Raw genomic sequence first — 20,269 nt, forward strand, 5'->3', positions numbered from 1 at the left:
ATGATGTTTTGGCCGGATTTCGGAATATTTTGGATGGGTTTTAGAATGTTTTGGTTGGTTTTGATTTGTTTTGATGATGTTTTGCCAAGATTTTTGAATATTTTGATCACTTCTGACTGGTTTGATAGTATTTTGGCATCTTTTCAGAATGTTTTGATCAGTTTTGGCAGGCTCTAAACGATTTTGTCGGGTTTTTGGAATGTTTTGGTAGGTTTTGATTTGTTTTTATGATGTTTTGGCCAGATTTTGGAATATTTTGGCTGGTTTTTGGAATGTTTTGGTTGGTTTTGATTTGTTTTGATTATGTTTTGCCAAGTATTTTGAATGTTTTGATCAGTTCTGGCTGGTTTTCAAATGTTTTGGCATATTTTCAGAATGTTTTGATCAGTTTTGCGGGTCAAAATTATTTTGGCTGGTTTTTGCAACGTTTTGGTTGGTTTTGATTTGTTTTTATGATGTTTTGCCAAGTTTTTTGAATGTTTTTATCAGTTCTGGCTGGTTTTGTAATGTTTTGACATCTTTTTTAGAATGTTTCGATCAGTTTTGCTGGTCTAAATTATTTTGGCGGGTTTTTGGAATGTTTTGGTTGGTTTTGATTTGTTTTGATGATGTTTTGCCAAGATTTTTGAATATTTCGATCACTTCTGACTGGTTTGATAGTATTTTGGCATCTTTTCAGAATGTTTTGATCAGTTTTGGCAGGCTCTAAACGATTTTGTCGGGTTTTTGGAATGTTTTGGTAGGTTTTGATTTGTTTTGATTATGTTTTGCCAAGTATTTTGAATGTTTTGATCAGTTCTGGCTGGTTTTCAAATGTTTTGGCATATTTTCAGAATGTTTTGATCAGTTTTGCGGGTCAAAATTATTTTGGCTGGTTTTTGCAACGTTTTGGTTGGTTTTGATTTGTTTTTATGATGTTTTGCCAAGTTTTTTGAATGTTTTGATCAGTTCTGGCTGGTTTTCTAATGTTTTGACATCTTTTTTAGAATGTTTTGATCAGTTTTGCGGGTCTAAATTATTTTGGCGGGTTTTCGGAATATTTTGGTTGGTTTTGATTTGTTTTTATGATGTTTTGGCGGGTTTTCGGAATGTTTTGCTGGTGTTTTAGAATGTTTTGTTTTCTCTTGTGTTGTTTTTATTGTCTTGGCAGGTTTTGGAATGTTTGGATTCCTTTTGGCGGGTTTTAAAATATTTTGTCGGGTATTTGGAATGTTTTGGCGGGTATTCGGAATGTTTTGATTATGTTTTGACGGGTTTTGAAATATTTTGGCGGGATTTTAGAAGGTTTTCTTTGTTTTGATGATGTTTAGCCCAGTTTTGGTGTGTTTGGATTAGCTTTGGTGGGCTTTATGATGTTTTGTCAGGTTTTTTCGAACGTATTGATCACTTCTGTCTGGTTTTCTATTTTGGCGGGTTTGAAACTATTTTTTGATTAGTTTTGGCGGGTTTTAATATATTATTGGATCTTTGCGCAGAGATGACGGTGCTGGTTGCGGTGCGCTGCGGGGCGCTCCTTCTGCGGAAAGACGCCTGGCAGCAGCACTTGGGACAGCTCCGCGTCTCCGTATTCTGCATTTCTTGCCTTCTGCATCTCAGCAAAATGCTTTCCCACTAGGTCTAGCAAGGAGAAACTGTGCCAGCTGAGTAGATGTAGCCCGGCCCACCCTTTGAAGTTCACAAGTTCTTGGCATCTCAGAGCCTAAAGGGAAGAGCAAGGTTATCTATGGTACAAGCACAGCAAAGTTGTCCAAGAATAGCTTCCATTCGAATGCTAATGGCAATTGAAGAGGCAGGCCAGTGGCAAGCCACTATCTTCTAGCAGTTTGAAAGGTGCAGACACAGTGCAGGTGTTGTGCGGCTTCCTTCTTCGCCTCCTAGAAGGTGCCGCGCTCTCCGTCTCTTGCTTGCCAATATGTTGCCGTGTTCCTCTTATTGTTTGGTTTCTCTAGATTTGTTTTGATGATGTTTTGGCGGGTTTTCGGAATGTTTTGGTGGTGTTTTAGAATGTTTTGTTTTCTCTTGTGTTGTTTTTATTGTCTTGGCAGGTTTTGGAATTTTTGGCAGGTATTTGGAATGTTTTGGTTTGCTTTCATTTGCTTTGATTATGTTTTGGCAAGTTATTGAATGTTTCGATCACTTCTGACTGGTTTGATAGTATTTTGGCATCTTTTCAGAATGTTTTGATCAGTTTTGGCAGGTTCTAAACTATTTTGTCGGGTTTTTGGAATGTTTTGGTTGGTTTTGATTTGTTTTTATGATGTTTTGGCCGGATTTCGGAATATTTTGGCTGGGTTTTGGAATGTTTTGGTTGGTTTTGATTTGTTTTTATGATGTTTTGCCAAGATTTTTGAATATTTCGGTCACTTCTGACTGGTTTGATAGTATTTTGGCATCTTTTCAGAATGTTTTGATCAGTTTTGGCAGGCTCTAAACGATTTTGTCGGGTTTTTGGAATGTTTTGGTTGGTTTTGATTTGTTTTTATGATGTTTTGGCCAGATTTTGGAATATTTTGGCTGGTTTTTGGAATGTTTTGGTTGGTTTTGATTTGTTTTGATTATATTTTGCCAAGTATTTTGAATGTTTTGATCAGTTCTGGCTGGTTTTCAAATGTTTTGGCATATTTTCAGAATGTTTTGATCAGTTTTGCGGGTCAAAACTATTTTGGCTGGTTTTTGCAACGTTTTGGTTGGTTTTGATTTGTTTTTATGATGTTTTGCCAAGTTTTTTGAATGTTTTGATCAGTTCTGGCTGGTTTTGTAATGTTTTGACATCTTTTTTAGAATGTTTCGATCAGTTTTGCTGGTCTAAATTATTTTGGCGGGTTTTCGGAATATTTTGGTTGGTTTTGATTTGTTTTTATGATGTTTTGGCCGGATTTCGGAATGTTTTGCTGGTGTTTTAGAATGTTTTGTTTTCTCTTGTGTTGTTTTTATTGTCTTGGCAGGTTTTGGAATGTTTGGATTCCTTTTGGCGGGTTTTAAAATATTTTGTCGGGTATTTGGAATGTTTTGGCGGGTATTCGGAATGTTTTGATTATGTTTTGACGGGTTTTGAAATATTTTGGCGGGATTTTAGAAGGTTTTCTTTGTTTTGATGATGTTTAGCCCAGTTTTGGTGTGTTTGGATTAGCTTTGGTGGGCTTTATGATGTTTTGTCAGGTTTTTTCGAATGTATTGATCACTTCTGTCTGGTTTTCTATTTTGGCGGATTTGAAACTATTTTTTGATTAGTTTTGGCGGGTTTTAATATATTATTGGATCTTTGCGCAGAGATGACGGTGCTGGTTGCGGTGCGCTGCGGGGCGCTCCTTCTGCGGAAAGACGCCTGGCAGCGTCACTTGGGACAGCTCCGCGTCTCCGTATTCTGCATTTCTTGCCTTCTGCATCTCAGCAAAATGCTTTCCCACTAGGTCTAGCAAGGAGAAACTGTGCCAGCTGAGTAGATGTAGCCCGGCCCACCCTTTGAAGTTCACAAGTTCTTGGCATCTCAGAGCCTAAAGGGAAGAGCAAGGTTATCTATGGTACAAGCACAGCAAAGTTGTCCAAGAATAGCTTCCATTCGAATGCTAATGGCAATTGAAGAGGCAGGCCAGTGGCAAGCCACTATCTTCTAGCAGTTTGAAAGGTGCAGACACAGTGCAGGTGTTGTGCGGCTTCCTTCTTCGCCTCCTAGAAGGTGCCGCGCTCTCCATCTCTTGCTTGCCAATATGTTGCCGTGTTCCTCTTATTGTTTGGTTTCTCTAGATTTGTTTTGATGATGTTTTGGCGGGTTTTCGGAATGTTTTGGTGGTGTTTTAGAATGTTTTGTTTTCTCTTGTGTTGTTTTTATTGTCTTGGCAGGTTTTGGAATTTTTGGCGGGTATTTGGAATGTTTTGGTTTGCTTTCATTTGCTTTGATTATGTTTTGGCAAGTTATTGAATGTTTCGATCACTTCTGACTGGTTTGATAGTATTTTGGCATCTTTTCAGAATGTTTTGATCAGTTTTGGCAGGTTCTAAACTATTTTGTCGTGGTTTTGGAATGTTTTGGTTGGTTTTGGTTTGTTTTTATGATGTTTTGGCCGGATTTCGGAATATTTTGGATGGGTTTTAGAATGTTTTGGTTGGTTTTGATTTGTTTTGATGATGTTTTGCCAAGATTTTTGAATATTTTGATCACTTCTGACTGGTTTGATAGTATTTTGGCATCTTTTCAGAATGTTTTGATCAGTTTTGGCAGGCTCTAAACGATTTTGTCGGGTTTTTGGAATGTTTTGGTAGGTTTTGATTTGTTTTTATGATGTTTTGGCCAGATTTTGGAATATTTTGGCTGGTTTTTGGAATGTTTTGGTTGGTTTTGATTTGTTTTGATTATGTTTTGCCAAGTATTTTGAATGTTTTGATCAGTTCTGGCTGGTTTTCAAATGTTTTGGCATATTTTCAGAATGTTTTGATCAGTTTTGCGGGTCAAAATTATTTTGGCTGGTTTTTGCAACGTTTTGGTTGGTTTTGATTTGTTTTTATGATGTTTTGCCAAGTTTTTTGAATGTTTTGATCAGTTCTGGCTGGTTTTGTAATGTTTTGACATCTTTTTTAGAATGTTTCGATCAGTTTTGCTGGTCTAAATTATTTTGGCGGGTTTTTGGAATGTTTTGGTTGGTTTTGATTTGTTTTGATGATGTTTTGCCAAGATTTTTGAATATTTCGATCACTTCTGACTGGTTTGATAGTATTTTGGCATCTTTTCAGAATGTTTTGATCAGTTTTGGCAGGCTCTAAACGATTTTGTCGGGTTTTTGGAATGTTTTGGTAGGTTTTGATTTGTTTTGATTATGTTTTGCCAAGTTTTTTGAATGTTTTGATCAGTTCTGGCTGGTTTTCAAATGTTTTGGCATATTTTCAGAATGTTTTGATCAGTTTTGCAGGTCAAAATTATTTTGGCTGGTTTTTGCAACGTTTTGGTTGGTTTTGATTTGTTTTTATGATGTTTTGCCAAGTTTTTTGAATGTTTTTTTCAGTTCTGGCTGGTTTTCTAATGTTTTGACATCTTTTTTAGAATGTTTTGATCAGTTTTGCGGGTCTAAATTATTTTGGCGGGTTTTCGGAATATTTTGGTTGGTTTTGATTTGTTTTTATGATGTTTTGGCGGGTTTTCGGAATGTTTTGCTGGTGTTTTAGAATGTTTTGTTTTCTCTTGTGTTGTTTTTATTGTCTTGGCAGGTTTTGGAATGTTTGGATTCCTTTTGGCGGGTTTTAAAATATTTTGTCGGGTATTTGGAATGTTTTGGCGGGTATTCGGAATGTTTTGATTATGTTTTGACGGGTTTTGAAATATTTTGGCGGGATTTTAGAAGGTTTTCTTTGTTTTGATGATGTTTAGCCCAGTTTTGGTGTGTTTGGATTAGCTTTGGTGGGCTTTATGATGTTTTGTCAGGTTTTTTCGAACGTATTGATCACTTCTGTCTGGTTTTCTATTTTGGCGGGTTTGAAACTATTTTTTGATTAGTTTTGGCGGGTTTTAATATATTATTGGATCTTTGCGCAGAGATGACGGTGCTGGTTGCGGTGCGCTGCGGGGCGCTCCTTCTGCGGAAAGACGCCTGGCAGCAGCACTTGGGACAGCTCCGCGTCTCCGTATTCTGCATTTCTTGCCTTCTGCATCTCAGCAAAATGCTTTCCCACTAGGTCTAGCAAGGAGAAACTGTGCCAGCTGAGTAGATGTAGCCCGGCCCACCCTTTGAAGTTCACAAGTTCTTGGCATCTCAGAGCCTAAAGGGAAGAGCAAGGTTATCTATGGTACAAGCACAGCAAAGTTGTCCAAGAATAGCTTCCATTCGAATGCTAATGGCAATTGAAGAGGCAGGCCAGTGGCAAGCCACTATCTTCTAGCAGTTTGAAAGGTGCAGACACAGTGCAGGTGTTGTGCGGCTTCCTTCTTCGCCTCCTAGAAGGTGCCGTGCTCTCCGTCTCTTGCTTGCCAATATGTTGCCGTGTTCCTCTTATTGTTTGGTTTCTTTGGATTTGTTTTGATGATGTTTTGGCGGGTTTTCGGAATGTTTTGGTGGTGTTTTAGAATGTTTTGTTTTCTCTTGTGTTGTTTTTATTGTCTTGGCAGGTTTTGGAATTTTTGGCAGGTATTTGGAATGTTTTGGTTTGCTTTCATTTGCTTTGATTATGTTTTGGCAAGTTATTGAATGTTTCGATCACTTCTGACTGGTTTGATAGTATTTTGGCATCTTTTCAGAATGTTTTGATCAGTTTTGGCAGGTTCTAAACTATTTTGTCGGGTTTTTGGAATGTTTTGGTTGGTTTTGATTTGTTTTTATGATGTTTTGGCCGGATTTCGGAATATTTTGGCTGGGTTTTGGAATGTTTTGGTTGGTTTTGATTTGTTTTTATGATGTTTTGCCAAGATTTTTGAATATTTCGGTCACTTCTGACTGGTTTGATAGTATTTTGGCATCTTTTCAGAATGTTTTGATCAGTTTTGGCAGGCTCTAAACGATTTTGTCGGGTTTTTGGAATGTTTTGGTTGGTTTTGATTTGTTTTTATGATGTTTTGGCCAGATTTTGGAATATTTTGGCTGGTTTTTGGAATGTTTTGGTTGGTTTTGATTTGTTTTGATTATATTTTGCCAAGTATTTTGAATGTTTTGATCAGTTCTGGCTGGTTTTCAAATGTTTTGGCATATTTTCAGAATGTTTTGATCAGTTTTGCGGGTCAAAATTATTTTGGCTGGTTTTTGCAACGTTTTGGTTGGTTTTGATTTGTTTTTATAATGTTTTGCCAAGTTTTTTGAATGTTTTGATCAGTTCTGGCTGGTTTTCTAATGTTTTGACATCTTTTTTAGAATGTTTTGATCAGTTTTGCGGGTCTAAATTATTTTGGCGGGTTTTCGGAATATTTTGGTTGGTTTTGATTTGTTTTTATGATGTTTTGGCGGGTTTTCGGAATGTTTTGCTGGTGTTTTAGAATGTTTTGTTTTCTCTTGTGTTGTTTTTATTGTCTTGGCAGGTTTTGGAATGTTTGGATTCCTTTTGGCGGGTTTTAAAATATTTTGTCGGGTATTTGGAATGTTTTGGCGGGTATTCGGAATGTTTTGATTATGTTTTGACGGGTTTTGAAATATTTTGGCGGGATTTTAGAAGGTTTTCTTTGTTTTGATGATGTTTAGCCCAGTTTTGGTGTGTTTGGATTAGCTTTGGTGGGCTTTATGATGTTTTGTCAGGTTTTTTCGAACGTATTGATCACTTCTGTCTGGTTTTCTATTTTGGCGGGTTTGAAACTATTTTTTGATTAGTTTTGGCGGGTTTTAATATATTATTGGATCTTTGCGCAGAGATGACGGTGCTGGTTGCGGTGCGCTGCGGGGCGCTCCTTCTGCGGAAAGACGCCTGGCAGCAGCACTTGGGACAGCTCCGCGTCTCCGTATTCTGCATTTCTTGCCTTCTGCATCTCAGCAAAATGCTTTCCCACTAGGTCTAGCAAGGAGAAACTGTGCCAGCTGAGTAGATGTAGCCCGGCCCACCCTTTGAAGTTCACAAGTTCTTGGCATCTCAGAGCCTAAAGGGAAGAGCAAGGTTATCTATGGTACAAGCACAGCAAAGTTGTCCAAGAATAGCTTCCATTCGAATGCTAATGGCAATTGAAGAGGCAGGCCAGTGGCAAGCCACTATCTTCTAGCAGTTTGAAAGGTGCAGACACAGTGCAGGTGTTGTGCGGCTTCCTTCTTCGCCTCCTAGAAGGTGCCGCGCTCTCCGTCTCTTGCTTGCCAATATGTTGCCGTGTTCCTCTTATTGTTTGGTTTCTCTAGATTTGTTTTGATGATGTTTTGGCGGGTTTTCGGAATGTTTTGGTGGTGTTTTAGAATGTTTTGTTTTCTCTTGTGTTGTTTTTATTGTCTTGGCAGGTTTTGGAATTTTTGGCAGGTATTTGGAATGTTTTGGTTTGCTTTCATTTGCTTTGATTATGTTTTGGCAAGTTATTGAATGTTTCGATCACTTCTGACTGGTTTGATAGTATTTTGGCATCTTTTCAGAATGTTTTGATCAGTTTTGGCAGGTTCTAAACTATTTTGTCGGGTTTTTGGAATGTTTTGGTTGGTTTTGATTTGTTTTTATGATGTTTTGGCCGGATTTCGGAATATTTTGGCTGGGTTTTGGAATGTTTTGGTTGGTTTTGATTTGTTTTTATGATGTTTTGCCAAGATTTTTGAATATTTCGGTCACTTCTGACTGGTTTGATAGTATTTTGGCATCTTTTCAGAATGTTTTGATCAGTTTTGGCAGGCTCTAAACGATTTTGTCGGGTTTTTGGAATGTTTTGGTTGGTTTTGATTTGTTTTTATGATGTTTTGGCCAGATTTTGGAATATTTTGGCTGGTTTTTGGAATGTTTTGGTTGGTTTTGATTTGTTTTGATTATATTTTGCCAAGTATTTTGAATGTTTTGATCAGTTCTGGCTGGTTTTCAAATGTTTTGGCATATTTTCAGAATGTTTTGATCAGTTTTGCGGGTCAAAACTATTTTGGCTGGTTTTTGCAACGTTTTGGTTGGTTTTGATTTGTTTTTATGATGTTTTGCCAAGTTTTTTGAATGTTTTGATCAGTTCTGGCTGGTTTTGTAATGTTTTGACATCTTTTTTAGAATGTTTCGATCAGTTTTGCTGGTCTAAATTATTTTGGCGGGTTTTCGGAATATTTTGGTTGGTTTTGATTTGTTTTTATGATGTTTTGGCCGGATTTCGGAATGTTTTGCTGGTGTTTTAGAATGTTTTGTTTTCTCTTGTGTTGTTTTCATTGTCTTGGCAGGTTTTGGAATGTTTGGATTCCTTTTGGCGGGTTTTAAAATATTTTGTCGGGTATTTGGAATGTTTTGGCGGGTATTCGGAATGTTTTGATTATGTTTTGACGGGTTTTGAAATATTTTGGCGGGATTTTAGAAGGTTTTCTTTGTTTTGATGATGTTTAGCCCAGTTTTGGTGTGTTTGGATTAGCTTTGGTGGGCTTTATGATGTTTTGTCAGGTTTTTTCGAATGTATTGATCACTTCTGTCTGGTTTTCTATTTTGGCGGATTTGAAACTATTTTTTGATTAGTTTTGGCGGGTTTTAATATATTATTGGATCTTTGCGCAGAGATGACGGTGCTGGTTGCGTTGCGCTGCGGGGCGCTCCTTCTGCGGAAAGACGCCTGGCAGCGTCACTTGGGACAGCTCCGCGTCTCCGTATTCTGCATTTCTTGCCTTCTGCATCTCAGCAAAATGCTTTCCCACTAGGTCTAGCAAGGAGAAACTGTGCCAGCTGAGTAGATGTAGCCCGGCCCACCCTTTGAAGTTCACAAGTTCTTGGCATCTCAGAGCCTAAAGGGAAGAGCAAGGTTATCTATGGTACAAGCACAGCAAAGTTGTCCAAGAATAGCTTCCATTCGAATGCTAATGGCAATTGAAGAGGCAGGCCAGTGGCAAGCCACTATCTTCTAGCAGTTTGAAAGGTGCAGACACAGTGCAGGTGTTGTGCGGCTTCCTTCTTCACCTCCTAGAAGGTGCCGCGCTCTCCATCTCTTGCTTGCCAATATGTTGCCGTGTTCCTCTTATTGTTTGGTTTCTCTAGATTTGTTTTGATGATGTTTTGGCGGGTTTTCGGAATGTTTTGGTGGTGTTTTAGAATGTTTTGTTTTCTCTTGTGTTGTTTTTATTGTCTTGGCAGGTTTTGGAATTTTTGGCGGGTATTTGGAATGTTTTGGTTTGCTTTCATTTGCTTTGATTATGTTTTGGCAAGTTATTGAATGTTTCGATCACTTCTGACTGGTTTGATAGTATTTTGGCATCTTTTCAGAATGTTTTGATCAGTTTTGGCAGGTTCTAAACTATTTTGTCGTGGTTTTGGAATGTTTTGGTTGGTTTTGGTTTGTTTTTATGATGTTTTGGCCGGATTTCGGAATATTTTGGATGGGTTTTAGAATGTTTTGGTTGGTTTTGATTTGTTTTGATGATGTTTTGCCAAGATTTTTGAATATTTTGATCACTTCTGACTGGTTTGATAGTATTTTGGCATCTTTTCAGAATGTTTTGATCAGTTTTGGCAGGCTCTAAACGATTTTGTCGGGTTTTTGGAATGTTTTGGTAGGTTTTGATTTGTTTTTATGATGTTTTGGCCAGATTTTGGAATATTTTGGCTGGTTTTTGGAATGTTTTGGTTGGTTTTGATTTGTTTTGATTATATTTTGCCAAGTATTTTGAATGTTTTGATCAGTTCTGGCTGGTTTTCAAATGTTTTGGCATATTTTCAGAATGTTTTGATCAGTTTTGCGGGTCAAAATTATTTTGGCTGGTTTTTGCAACGTTTTGGTTGGTTTTGATTTGTTTTTATGATGTTTTGCCAAGTTTTTTGAATGTTTTGATCAGTTCTGGCTGGTTTTGTAATGTTTTGACATCTTTTTTAGAATGTTTCGATCAGTTTTGCTGGTCTAAATTATTTTGGCGGGTTTTTGGAATGTTTTGGTTGGTTTTGATTTGTTTTGATGATGTTTTGCCAAGATTTTTGAATATTTCGATCACTTCTGACTGGTTTGATAGTATTTTGGCATCTTTTCAGAATGTTTTGATCAGTTTTGGCAGGCTCTAAACGATTTTGTCGGGTTTTTGGAATGTTTTGGTAGGTTTTGATTTGTTTTGATTATGTTTTGCCAAGTTTTTTGAATGTTTTGATCAGTTCTGGCTGGTTTTCAAATGTTTTGGCATATTTTCAGAATGTTTTGATCAGTTTTGCAGGTCAAAATTATTTTGGCTGGTTTTTGCAACGTTTTGGTTGGTTTTGATTTGTTTTTATGATGTTTTGCCAAGTTTTTTGAATGTTTTTTTCAGTTCTGGCTGGTTTTCTAATGTTTTGACATCTTTTTTAGAATGTTTTGATCAGTTTTGCGGGTCTAAATTATTTTGGCGGGTTTTCGGAATATTTTGGTTGGTTTTGATTTGTTTTTATGATGTTTTGGCGGGTTTTCGGAATGTTTTGCTGGTGTTTTAGAATGTTTTGTTTTCTCTTGTGTTGTTTTTATTGTCTTGGCAGGTTTTGGAATGTTTGGATTCCTTTTGGCGGGTTTTAAAATATTTTGTCGGGTATTTGGAATGTTTTGGCGGGTATTCGGAATGTTTTGATTATGTTTTGACGGGTTTTGAAATATTTTGGCGGGATTTTAGAAGGTTTTCTTTGTTTTGATGATGTTTAGCCCAGTTTTGGTGTGTTTGGATTAGCTTTGGTGGGCTTTATGATGTTTTGTCAGGTTTTTTCGAACGTATTGATCACTTCTGTCTGGTTTTCTATTTTGGCGGGTTTGAAACTATTTTTTGATTAGTTTTGGCGGGTTTTAATATATTATTGGATCTTTGCGCAGAGATGACGGTGCTGGTTGCGGTGCGCTGCGGGGCGCTCCTTCTGCGGAAAGACGCCTGGCAGCAGCACTTGGGACAGCTCCGCGTCTCCGTATTCTGCATTTCTTGCCTTCTGCATCTCAGCAAAATGCTTTCCCACTAGGTCTAGCAAGGAGAAACTGTGCCAGCTGAGTAGATGTAGCCCGGCCCACCCTTTGAAGTTCACAAGTTCTTGGCATCTCAGAGCCTAAAGGGAAGAGCAAGGTTATCTATGGTACAAGCACAGCAAAGTTGTCCAAGAATAGCTTCCATTCGAATGCTAATGGCAATTGAAGAGGCAGGCCAGTGGCAAGCCACTATCTTCTAGCAGTTTGAAAGGTGCAGACACAGTGCAGGTGTTGTGCGGCTTCCTTCTTCGCCTCCTAGAAGGTGCCGCGCTCTCCGTCTCTTGCTTGCCAATATGTTGCCGTGTTCCTCTTATTGTTTGGTTTCTTTGGATTTGTTTTGATGATGTTTTGGCGGGTTTTCGGAATGTTTTGGTGGTGTTTTAGAATGTTTTGTTTTCTCTTGTGTTGTTTTTATTGTCTTGGCAGGTTTTGGAATTTTTGGCAGGTATTTGGAATGTTTTGGTTTGCTTTCATTTGCTTTGATTATGTTTTGGCAAGTTATTGAATGTTTCGATCACTTCTGACTGGTTTGATAGTATTTTGGCATCTTTTCAGAATGTTTTGATCAGTTTTGGCAGGTTCTAAACTATTTTGTCGGGTTTTTGGAATGTTTTGGTTGGTTTTGATTTGTTTTTATGATGTTTTGGCCGGATTTCGGAATATTTTGGCTGGGTTTTGGAATGTTTTGGTTGGTTTTGATTTGTTTTTATGATGTTTTGCCAAGATTTTTGAATATTTCGGTCACTTCTGACTGGTTTGATAGTATTTTGGCATCTTTTCAGAATGTTTTGATCAGTTTTGGCAGGCTCTAAACGATTTTGTCGGGTTTTTGGAATGTTTTGGTAGGTTTTGATTTGTTTTTATGATGTTTTGGCCAGATTTTGGAATATTTTGGCTGGTTTTTGGAATGTTTTGGTTGGTTTTGATTTGTTTTGATTATGTTTTGCCAAGTATTTTGAATGTTTTGATCAGTTCTGGCTGGTTTTCAAATGTTTTGGCATATTTTCAGAATGTTTTGATCAGTTTTGCGGGTCAAAATTATTTTGGCTGGTTTTTGCAACGTTTTGGTTGGTTTTGATTTGTTTTTATGATGTTTTGCCAAGTTTTTTGAATGTTTTGATCAGTTCTGGCTGGTTTTCTAATGTTTTGACATCTTTTTTAGAATGTTTTGATCAGTTTTGCGGGTCTAAATTATTTTGGCGGGTTTTTGGAATGTTTTGGTTGGTTTTGATTTGTTTTTATGATGTTTTGGCCGGATTTCGGAATGTTTTGCTGGTGTTTTAGAATGTTTTGTTTTCTCTTGTGTTGTTTTTATTGTCTTGGCAGGTTTTGGAATGTTTGGATTCCTTTTGGCGGGTTTTAAAATATTTTGTCGGGTATTTGGAATGTTTTGGCGGGTATTCGGAATGTTTTGATTATGTTTTGACGGGTTTTGAAATATTTTGGCGGGATTTTAGAAGGTTTTCTTTGTTTTGATGATGTTTAGCCCAGTTTTGGTGTCTTTGGATTAGCTTTGGTGGGCTTTATGATATTTTGTCAGGTTTTTTCGAATGTGTTGATCACTTCTGTCTGGTTTTCTATTTTGGCGGATTTGAAACTATTTTTTGATTAGTTTTGGCGGGTTTTAATATATTATTGGATCTTTGCGCAGAGATGACGGTGCTGGTTGCGGTGCGCTGCGGGGCGCTCCTTCTGCGGAAAGACGCCTGGCAGCGTCACTTGGGACAGCTCCGCGTCTCCGTATTCTGCATTTCTTGCCTTCTGCATCTCAGCAAAATGCTTTCCCACTAGGTCTAGCGAGGAGAAACTGTGCCAGCTGAGTAGATGTAGCCCGGCCCACCCTTTGAAGTTCACAAGTTCTTGGCATCTCAGAGCCTAAAGGGAAGAGCGAGGTTATCTATGGTACAAGCACAGCAAAGTTGTCCAAGAATAGCTTCCATTCGAATGCTAATGGCAATTGAAGAGGCAGGCCAGTGGCAAGCCACTATCTTCTAGCAGTTTGAAAGGTGCAGACACAGTGCAGGTGTTGTGCGGCTTCCTTCTTCGCCTCCTAGAAGGTGCCGCGCTCTCCATCTCTTGCTTGCCAATATGTTGCCGTGTTCCTCTTATTGTTTGGTTTCTCTAGATTTGTTTTGATGATGTTTTGGCGGGTTTTCGGAATGTTTTGGTGGTGTTTTAGAATGTTTTGTTTTCTCTTGTGTTGTTTTTATTGTCTTGGCAGGTTTTGGAATTTTTGGCGGGTATTTGGAATGTTTTGGTTTGCTTTCATTTGCTTTGATTATGTTTTGGCAAGTTATTGAATGTTTCGATCACTTCTGACTGGTTTGATAGTATTTTGGCATCTTTTCAGAATGTTTTGATCAGTTTTGGCAGGTTCTAAACTATTTTGTCGTGTTTTTGGAATGTTTTGGTTGGTTTTGGTTTGTTTTTATGATGTTTTGGCCGGATTTCGGAATATTTTGGATGGGTTTTAGAATGTTTTGGTTGGTTTTGATTTGTTTTGATGATGTTTTGCCAAGATTTTTGAATATTTTGATCACTTCTGACTGGTTTGATAGTATTTTGGCATCTTTTCAGAATGTTTTGATCAGTTTTGGCAGGCTCTAAACGATTTTGTCGGGTTTTTGGAATGTTTTGGTAGGTTTTGATTTGTTTTTATGATGTTTTGGCCAGATTTTGGAATATTTTGGCTGGTTTTTGGAATGTTTTGGTTGGTTTTGATTTGTTTTGATTATGTTTTGCCAAGTATTTTGAATGTTTTGATCAGTTCTGGCTGGTTTTCAAATGTTTTGGCATATTTTCAGAATGTTTTGATCAGTTTTGCGGGTCAAAATTATTTTGGCTGGTTTTTGCAACGTTTTGGTTGGTTTTGATTTGTTTTTATGATGTTTTGCCAAGTTTTTTGAATGTTTTTATCAGTTCTGGCTGGTTTTGTAATGTTTTGACATCTTTTTTAGAATGTTTCGATCAGTTTTGCTGGTCTAAATTATTTTGGCGGGTTTTTGGAATGTTTTGGTTGGTTTTGATTTGTTTTGATGATGTTTTGCCAAGATTTTTGAATATTTCGATCACTTCTGACTGGTTTGATAGTATTTTGGCATCTTTTCAGAATGTTTTGATCAGTTTTGGCAGGCTCTAAACGATTTTGTCGTGTTTTTGGAATGTTTTGGTAGGTTTTGATTTGTTTTGATTATGTTTTGCCAAGTATTTTGAATGTTTTGATCAGTTCTGGCTGGTTTTCAAATGTTTTGGCATATTTTCAGAATGTTTTGATCAGTTTTGCGGGTCAAAATTATTTTGGCTGGTTTTTGCAACGTTTTGGTTGGTTTTGATTTGTTTTTATGATGTTTTGCCAAGTTTTTTGAATGTTTTGATCAGTTCTGGCTGGTTTTCTAATGTTTTGACATCTTTTTTAGAATGTTTTGATCAGTTTTGCGGGTCTAAATTATTTTGGCGGGTTTTCGGAATATTTTGGTTGGTTTTGATTTGTTTTTATGATGTTTTGGCGGGTTTTCGGAATGTTTTGCTGGTGTTTTAGAATGTTTTGTTTTCTCTTGTGTTGTTTTTATTGTCTTGGCAGGTTTTGGAATGTTTGGATTCCTTTTGGCGGGTTTTAAAATATTTTGTCGGGTATTTGGAATGTTTTGGCGGGTATTCGGAATGTTTTGATTATGTTTTGACGGGTTTTGAAATATTTTGGCGGGATTTTAGAAGGTTTTCTTTGTTTTGATGATGTTTAGCCCAGTTTTGGTGTGTTTGGATTAGCTTTGGTGGGCTTTATGATGTTTTGTCAGGTTTTTTCGAACGTATTGATCACTTCTGTCTGGTTTTCTATTTTGGCGGGTTTGAAACTATTTTTTGATTAGTTTTGGCGGGTTTTAATATATTATTGGATCTTTGCGCAGAGATGACGGTGCTGGTTGCGGTGCGCTGCGGGGCGCTCCTTCTGCGGAAAGACGCCTGGCAGCAGCACTTGGGACAGCTCCGCGTCTCCGTATTCTGCATTTCTTGCCTTCTGCATCTCAGCAAAATGCTTTCCCACTAGGTCTAGCAAGGAGAAACTGTGCCAGCTGAGTAGATGTAGCCCGGCCCACCCTTTGAAGTTCACAAGTTCTTGGCATCTCAGAGCCTAAAGGGAAGAGCAAGGTTATCTATGGTACAAGCACAGCAAAGTTGTCCAAGAATAGCTTCCATTCGAATGCTAATGGCAATTGAAGAGGCAGGCCAGTGGCAAGCCACTATCTTCTAGCAGTTTGAAAGGTGCAGACACAGTGCAGGTGTTGTGCGGCTTCCTTCTTCGCCTCCTAGAAGGTGCCGCGCTCTCCGTCTCTTGCTTGCCAATATGTTGCCGTGTTCCTCTTATTGTTTGGTTTCTCTAGATTTGTTTTGATGATGTTTTGGCGGGTTTTCGGAATGTTTTGGTGGTGTTTTAGAATGTTTTGTTTTCTCTTGTGTTGTTTTTATTGTCTTGGCAGGTTTTGGAATTTTTGGCAGGTATTTGGAATGTTTTGGTTTGCTTTCATTTGCTTTGATTATGTTTTGGCAAGTTATTGAATGTTTCGATCACTTCTGACTGGTTTGATAGTATTTTGGCATCTTTTCAGAATGTTTTGATCAGTTTTGGCAGGTTCTAAACTATTTTGTCGGGTTTTTGGAATGTTTTGGTTGGTTTTGATTTGTTTTTATGATGTTTTGGCCGGATTTCGGAATATTTTGGCTGGGTTTTGGAATGTTTTGGTTGGTTTTGATTTGTTTTTATGATGTTTTGCCAAGATTTTTGAATATTTCGGTCACTTCTGACTGGTTTGATAGTATTTTGGCATCTTTTCAGAATGTTTTGATCAGTTTTGGCAGGCTCTAAACGATTTTGTCGGGTTTTTGGAATGTTTTGGTTGGTTTTGATTTGTTTTTATGATGTTTTGGCCAGATTTTGGAATATTTTGGCTGGTTTTTGGAATGTTTTGGTTGGTTTTGATTTGTTTTGATTATATTTTGCCAAGTATTTTGAATGTTTTGATCAGTTCTGGCTGGTTTTCAAATGTTTTGGCATATTTTCAGAATGTTTTGATCAGTTTTGCGGGTCAAAACTATTTTGGCTGGTTTTTGCAACGTTTTGGTTGGTTTTGATTTGTTTTTATGATGTTTTGCCAAGTTTTTTGAATGTTTTGATCAGTTCTGGCTGGTTTTGTAATGTTTTGACATCTTTTTTAGAATGTTTCGATCAGTTTTGCTGGTCTAAATTATTTTGGCGGGTTTTCGGAATATTTTGGTTGGTTTTGATTTGTTTTTATGATGTTTTGGCCGGATTTCGGAATGTTTTGCTGGTGTTTTAGAATGTTTTGTTTTCTCTTGTGTTGTTTTTATTGTCTTGGCAGGTTTTGGAATGTTTGGATTCCTTTTGGCGGGTTTTAAAATATTTTGTCGGGTATTTGGAATGTTTTGGCGGGTATTCGGAATGTTTTGATTATGTTTTGACGGGTTTTGAAATATTTTGGCGGGATTTTAGAAGGTTTTCTTTGTTTTGATGATGTTTAGCCCAGTTTTGGTGTGTTTGGATTAGCTTTGGTGGGCTTTATGATGTTTTGTCAGGTTTTTTCGAATGTATTGATCACTTCTGTCTGGTTTTCTATTTTGGCGGATTTGAAACTATTTTTTGATTAGTTTTGGCGGGTTTTAATATATTATTGGATCTTTGCGCAGAGATGACGGTGCTGGTTGCGGTGCGCTGCGGGGCGCTCCTTCTGCGGAAAGACGCCTGGCAGCGTCACTTGGGACAGCTCCGCGTCTCCGTATTCTGCATTTCTTGCCTTCTGCATCTCAGCAAAATGCTTTCCCACTAGGTCTAGCAAGGAGAAACTGTGCCAGCTGAGTAGATGTAGCCCGGCCCACCCTTTGAAGTTCACAAGTTCTTGGCATCTCAGAGCCTAAAGGGAAGAGCAAGGTTATCTATGGTACAAGCACAGCAAAGTTGTCCAAGAATAGCTTCCATTCGAATGCTAATGGCAATTGAAGAGGCAGGCCAGTGGCAAGCCACTATCTTCTAGCAGTTTGAAAGGTGCAGACACAGTGCAGGTGTTGTGCGGCTTCCTTCTTCGCCTCCTAGAAGGTGCCGCGCTCTCCATCTCTTGCTTGCCAATATGTTGCCGTGTTCCTCTTATTGTTTGGTTTCTCTAGATTTGTTTTGATGATGTTTTGGCGGGTTTTCGGAATGTTTTGGTGGTGTTTTAGAATGTTTTGTTTTCTCTTGTGTTGTTTTTATTGTCTTGGCAGGTTTTGGAATTTTTGGCGGGTATTTGGAATGTTTTGGTTTGCTTTCATTTGCTTTGATTATGTTTTGGCAAGTTATTGAATGTTTCGATCACTTCTGACTGGTTTGATAGTATTTTGGCATCTTTTCAGAATGTTGTGATCAGTTTTGGCAGGTTCTAAACTATTTTGTCGTGGTTTTGGAATGTTTTGGTTGGTTTTGGTTTGTTTTTATGATGTTTTGGCCGGATTTCGGAATATTTTGGATGGGTTTTAGAATGTTTTGGTTGGTTTTGATTTGTTTTGATGATGTTTTGCCAAGATTTTTGAATATTTTGATCACTTCTGACTGGTTTGATAGTATTTTGGCATCTTTTCAGAATGTTTTGATCAGTTTTGGCAGGCTCTAAACGATTTTGTCGGGTTTTTGGAATGTTTTGGTAGGTTTTGATTTGTTTTTATGATGTTTTGGCCAGATTTTGGAATATTTTGGCTGGTTTTTGGAATGTTTTGGTTGGTTTTGATTTGTTTTGATTATATTTTGCCAAGTATTTTGAATGTTTTGATCAGTTCTGGCTGGTTTTCAAATGTTTTGGCATATTTTCAGAATGTTTTGATCAGTTTTGCGGGTCAAAATTATTTTGGCTGGTTTTTGCAACGTTTTGGTTGGTTTTGATTTGTTTTTATGATGTTTTGCCAAGTTTTTTGAATGTTTTGATCAGTTCTGGCTGGTTTTGTAATGTTTTGACATCTTTTTTAGAATGTTTCGATCAGTTTTGCTGGTCTAAATTATTTTGGCGGGTTTTTGGAATGTTTTGGTTGGTTTTGATTTGTTTTGATGATGTTTTGCCAAGATTTTTGAATATTTCGATCACTTCTGACTGGTTTGATAGTATTTTGGCATCTTTTCAGAATGTTTTGATCAGTTTTGGCAGGCTCTAAACGATTTTGTCGGGTTTTTGGAATGTTTTGGTAGGTTTTGATTTGTTTTGATTATGTTTTGCCAAGTTTTTTGAATGTTTTGATCAGTTCTGGCTGGTTTTCAAATGTTTTGGCATATTTTCAGAATGTTTTGATCAGTTTTGCAGGTCAAAATTATTTTGGCTGGTTTTTGCAACGTTTTGGTTGGTTTTGATTTGTTTTTATGATGTTTTGCCAAGTTTTTTGAATGTTTTTTTCAGTTCTGGCTGGTTTTCTAATGTTTTGACATCTTTTTTAGAATGTTTTGATCAGTTTTGCGGGTCTAAATTATTTTGGCGGGTTTTCGGAATATTTTGGTTGGTTTTGATTTGTTTTTATGATGTTTTGGCGGGTTTTCGGAATGTTTTGCTGGTGTTTTAGAATGTTTTGTTTTCTCTTGTGTTGTTTTTATTGTCTTGGCAGGTTTTGGAATGTTTGGATTCCTTTTGGCGGGTTTTAAAATATTTTGTCGGGTATTTGGAATGTTTTGGCGGGTATTCGGAATGTTTTGATTATGTTTTGACGGGTTTTGAAATATTTTGGCGGGATTTTAGAAGGTTTTCTTTGTTTTGATGATGTTTAGCCCAGTTTTGGTGTGTTTGGATTAGCTTTGGTGGGCTTTATGATGTTTTGTCAGGTTTTTTCGAACGTATTGATCACTTCTGTCTGGTTTTCTATTTTGGCGGGTTTGAAACTATTTTTTGATTAGTTTTGGCGGGTTTTAATATATTATTGGATCTTTGCGCAGAGATGACGGTGCTGGTTGCGGTGCGCTGCGGGGCGCTCCTTCTGCGGAAAGACGCCTGGCAGCAGCACTTGGGACAGCTCCGCGTCTCCGTATTCTGCATTTCTTGCCTTCTGCATCTCAGCAAAATGCTTTCCCACTAGGTCTAGCAAGGAGAAACTGTGCCAGCTGAGTAGATGTAGCCCGGCCCACCCTTTGAAGTTCACAAGTTCTTGGCATCTCAGAGCCTAAAGGGAAGAGCAAGGTTATCTATGGTACAAGCACAGCAAAGTTGTCCAAGAATAGCTTCCATTCGAATGCTAATGGCAATTGAAGAGGCAGGCCAGTGGCAAGCCACTATCTTCTAGCAGTTTGAAAGGTGCAGACACAGTGCAGGTGTTGTGCGGCTTCCTTCTTCGCCTCCTAGAAGGTGCCGTGCTCTCCGTCTCTTGCTTGCCAATATGTTGCCGTGTTCCTCTTATTGTTTGGTTTCTTTGGATTTGTTTTGATGATGTTTTGGCGGGTTTTCGGAATGTTTTGGTGGTGTTTTAGAATGTTTTGTTTTCTCTTGTGTTGTTTTTATTGTCTTGGCAGGTTTTGGAATTTTTGGCAGGTATTTGGAATGTTTTGGTTTGCTTTCATTTGCTTTGATTATGTTTTGGCAAGTTATTGAATGTTTCGATCACTTCTGACTGGTTTGATAGTATTTTGGCATCTTTTCAGAATGTTTTGATCAGTTTTGGCAGGTTCTAAACTATTTTGTCGGGTTTTTGGAATGTTTTGGTTGGTTTTGATTTGTTTTTATGATGTTTTGGCCGGATTTCGGA

Source organism: Passer domesticus, chromosome 1, assembly GCF_036417665.1.
Source record: "Passer domesticus isolate bPasDom1 chromosome 1, bPasDom1.hap1, whole genome shotgun sequence".
NCBI classification, from domain to species: domain Eukaryota; kingdom Metazoa; phylum Chordata; class Aves; order Passeriformes; family Passeridae; genus Passer; species Passer domesticus.